This window comes from Protopterus annectens, chromosome 2.part1 (genome assembly GCF_019279795.1).
Source record: "Protopterus annectens isolate FY-2018-M chromosome 2.part1, PAN1.0, whole genome shotgun sequence".
In the NCBI taxonomy this organism is placed as follows: Eukaryota; Metazoa; Chordata; order Ceratodontiformes; family Protopteridae; genus Protopterus; species Protopterus annectens.
Window position 1 is genome coordinate 819,897,084 of NC_056729.1, and position 5,000 is coordinate 819,902,083.

Consider the following 5,000-nt stretch of genomic DNA (forward strand, 5'->3'; position numbering starts at 1 on the left):
CCTCCTATACTGAGCCAAAATATATTGTCATTATACTGGCTGACAGATTCAGTGCCAAGTTTACCCTTTCTCTCCTCCCAAAGGACCTATCACATTAACAGTAGATTTCCAGGCACCCAGTATTACTGCTGCACAGGTTAAAACAGCACTGTCCAAGGCCAAGAATACAGCTTCTATGAGACCTGACAATATCCCTGGCTGTGTTCTACATGAACTACAGAGTGAACTGGCACCTCACCTGTGTGCCCTGTTCAGTCACAGCCTCACCTCAGGCTTTGTCCCTACCAAATGGCGCACTGTTACAGTCATCCCTCTCCACAAAGGAGGAGTGACTACAGACCCTGTGAACTATCACCCCATTAGCCTAATGAGTCTGATATGCAAAGCTATGGAACACATCATCATGGACCTAATAAACAAGGATATAGGGAATCCGAAAACTCTGGATCCCACACAGTTTGGTTTTGTGAAGTATAGATCATGCCTGCTCAACTTGGTTGAGTTCTTTGAGTCAGTCACCAGAACTGTGGATGAAGGCAAGGTGGTTCGCACAGCCTACCTTGATCTGGCCAAGGCCTTTGATACCATTCTCCACTCAGGAATCATAGGAAAACTCAGTAAGCTAGGCATCAACCCCCATATCACTAGGTGGGTTGCAAACTGGTTCACAGATAGAACCCACAGTGTGAAAGTAGCTGACTCCAAGTCAGACTGACAATCTGTCTTGAGTGGAGTCCCACAGGGTTCAGTCCTGGGTCCTCTCCTGTTTGGTATCTACTTCTCAGAAGTCCAGGCCAACATGAAGGGACTTGGGCTGACAACGTTCGCAGACAGTTGCAATTTGGGAGCTATTATTAACTCCCCAAGTGATGCTGATAACCAACAGAAAGGCCTCACTGAGACCAACAACTGGTGTCAGAACCATGGCCTTAAGCTCAATGCCACAAAAATGTGCCGTCATCCCCTCTGGGAAAAACCCGGTTCCCATGAATTACCACATTGATGGTAGTCCACTGAACACAGAAGACATTATAAGAGATCTGGAAACACAGGTTGACAGCAACCTCTCTTTCTACTACCACATTGCCACTGTGGTCAGAAAATCCTTCTGTGTGGCACATCTTTGCATCCAGGAAGAAAGAGGCCATTGTCTCCCTCTACTCTTCCCTCATTAAGCCAGTCATCGAGTACAATGCCCCATTTGACATGTACCTCACTAGACACCTGCAACAACTGGAAAGGCCACAAAAGTACCTCACAAAGAGGATTCTAGGCCTTAAACACTTGCCCTATATGGACAGACTCAAAAAAACTCCAACTATTCTCTGTCTCATATCGCCTACTTAGAGGCAATCTCTGCTTGACTTACAAAGCCATGTCTGACCCAGCTATGTTAGAAATGCTACATCCAAAGAAATCCCAATCCCACCACACCACACGCTCCAGAGACCACAACCTCATTACCACAATCAACACAATGTGCTGGAGCGACAGGTTCATAACCAAGAGATTGCCCAAGCTATGGAATAGACTTCCCATACATGTCAAACAGAGCACCTCACTGGCCCTGTTCAAGAGAAATCTTGATGAGTGGATGGGAAATAGAAAATTCACCCTGGGGATCTCAGGTCTGGTGGCACAATGCCAGGATAATCATATGGGCTAGGCTTGTAAAGGCTCCAGGGCCATTAGCCTAGTATACACCTATAAACTTATGAACCTATGAAGTGGCAGAATCATCTCACTCCACTTCAAACTGGGTTTCTGTTCTGTCCATATGTAGCTCATTACCTCATCCCTACACTCATCCCAGAATTTCCTACCTGGTTCAAAGATAAAAGACTCTGCTACATATACTGTTAGGGGAACCACAAACATATTTAGTGCCTATATCCTCTGATCAGTATCCACAACCATTAGTTTCCATTTCCTTATCATTGCTTGCACTTTTAACCATAATTACTCCCATGCCTCTTTCTCTGACTTCTGGGAGATGCAAACTTCTGATATTCTAATTTTGTGTGACCCTACAATTGTGGAACTCTTTGTACTAACTCCCACGTTGGCATAAAGTTTACATGCATTACCATTATTTTATCTTCATTTATTTTGTATGATGATGTTCTTGTATACTGTCTTAGTATTTCAAATGCTCTTGTTATGTCTCTTTTGGGCCTCATCAGGTATATCATGACATCACTGGTGAACATTGCCAACTCCTTATTCTCCCTTCCGCCATTGATTGCCTAATTTTTTGAGTTAGTAGTTCTTGGTATAATGCAAACAACAGAGGGCACATTGGGCAGCCTTGGCATGTTGTCCCTCTCTTGCCATTCCTTTCCATTACCTGGGCATTCACTTTAATTCTTGCTGTTGACCGCTAATATATATTCAGCGACAGTTTTACAAAGCCCTCTGGAAATCCCATTGTATACATATCTATCCATAGAAATGTCCAATGTACTCTATCAAAACCTTTTCGTGCATCCAGTGTTATTATCACTATACTCTTCTTATCTCTCTCCTCTTCCCTATGTATCAGATATGTTGTGACACTATTGTCATGTGTCTGCCTTCCCTTTGCAAACCCACACTAAATCAACTCTACCAAACTCGGGAGAATATTAGTAACTTTTCTGCTAATATCACTATAAATACTTTATAGTCGTGGTTCAAAATAGAGATATGGCAAGGGCAGTATATGAGCTTGGGTTATTAGTAGCCTTTTCTTCCCCTTCCTTCATTTTCACTGTAATTATTGTGTCTTTCCAGGATTTCAGTTCTGTCTTGTCTTCTAATATCTTATTAAACATTTTATGACATCTGTGTATCACACTTCCCTTATATTTCTTCCAAAACTCTCCCAGGAACCTGTCTTATCCAGGGATCTTACTGTTTACTTATTCATAGGTTCATAGATTAGTACTAAGCTAACTGCCCTTGCGAGCCATTTTAAGCCTAGCCAATTATTCCTTATGAGACTCAAACCTTGCACCTTGTGTTTGTAAGGCAAACACCTTAACCATTAGGCCATCCTCCCTGCTTTTCCTGTTTGTTTCACTATCATCTGTCTCATCATTTCCTCATGCTCCTGCCCAGACATCTCAGTCAATTGTAAACCCCTTATGAATCCTGCTACTTCTTTGTCCCAAGAAAATTGTATTTCACTGTGGAGCTTTTCTCCCCGGGTCTCCACTGAAAATGAGCCACTCAGCTCATTTGGACTAAACTTCTCAACAAATGTAAAATAAATAACTAAAATAAAAATTATGCTCAACAGCACAGTAGACTCTTCAAAATAACTGCACTTTGTGAAATAAGGCTCTGTGTCACAAGAAACACTCTGAAATGACCATTCTTTGTGAAACAACTCTGCACAGTATAAAAAACACTTCAAAATGATGACCTTTCCAAATCGGCTATCCACAGCACAAAAACATCTTGAGATGACTGTACTCTATAAAATAAGTCTCTGTAGCAGAATAAACTTTTCAAAATTACTGTATTTTGACTGCACTTTGTGAAATAACTGTACTTTGACTGTATTTACAAAATAAATATATTTTGCGCACAGTAAACAGTTCAAAATAATTGTACTGTAATAAAGCACACACTGTGAGATACTTCAAACAACTGTACCTATACTTCAAATAGCTTTAATTAATGCAAAATAGTAGCTTATATTGAAAAAATGTGGTTGTTTACTAAAATATGCAGTTGTTTTGCCTTTTTATTATGCTCATTATGCTCGTTTGACTTTTATCATGGTCGTTATACTTTTCTTGTGCTCGTTTTACGTTTATCAATTCCATTATGCAAATCAGAAGTAATTCTGAATGTTTTCATAAGTTGTACTTTGAATAACTCTAATATCGTAGTTTTGAACATTTCATTAATCAGCAATGCATTTTCTGCTTTGCAAATGCGTTGTATAATTTTCTTTGCAAAAGAAATCATTTATGCGAGTTTTAGCACCTGACATTCGTTTCTGTCTTTGTATCAGTCATTTGAGCAGGTTGGGATGATCCATTCCTCTATATTCCTCCATTTTTAGTTATGCACCTCATGGCTCGACTTCTGGATCCCACTTTGGTGCCATGTCACTCAGACATGCCACTTCTGGTATCATGTCGCTCAGACATCCGGCTTCTGACACCATGTCACTCGTCTAGTCAGAATAAAGTAAACTAACATCTGTGGATTCGGTTCAAGCAGCATTATTACATATGAACACATCAGGATTAAGGCTTAGTAACTTAAACCTAAACAAACTAATAAACAGATTGACTATTGCACTCATACATGCTAACACTCTGGCAGGTTACTCAAAATAGCACTGCTGCCTGCACATGCTGTCTATTTTTATGCATGTGCCATCACCTCAAAATGCTTCTTAAAGACACAACACACATTCTGATCTACAGTACCTTGGTTTCTTCTGCGAATCTTCATTCTCCTTACTATCGCCCTCACCAAGGGTGGTTTTGTCTCTTCTGTTTAGTCATGGACTGCCAGTCACATTCCACTGGCAGTTCACTCAGTAACACCTCTGCATCAGAAATTAAGCATTGCCAATGAGATCTGAGCTCTTAAAGCATAGTCATACTACCTGTAAAAAAAGTATAGATAGATATTGTTAAACTAAGATTATCAAGGTATATCTCCCGCACTCAAAATCTGAGTAGGTGTAGAACAGTGACTTATTGTATCAGCATATCAGACAAGGAAAGAAGTCCAACATGGTGACATTTGACGCAGATTTTATTTCAGTGAGTATAGCAAAAGGTGCAAGTGTTGCCGTAGTGCTTTCTCTTTACTTTTATAACCATTATTTTTCATGTTTTACAGTACAGCGTGATAACAGTCCTGACTCTGGTATCTGCAGTATTCCCTGGCACACATTAGAATGTCCATTCCTAGCAGTTGTTTCCTATAAGAATATCCAGTAGTGGTAGGATCTCTACCTCACTGCTTCAGAGTCTGGGGTTCAGTCCTGCCCT

The 5,000-nt window shown here is 40.5% G+C and overlaps 1 protein-coding gene across 2 annotated transcripts in view; it reads left to right on the forward strand.

Annotated features, from left to right (window-relative positions):
- MICU3 (mitochondrial calcium uptake family member 3) overlaps window positions 1-5,000 on the forward strand; it is a 1,861,160-nt gene that overhangs the window by 1,486,600 nt on the left and 369,560 nt on the right. The window lies entirely within an intron of this gene.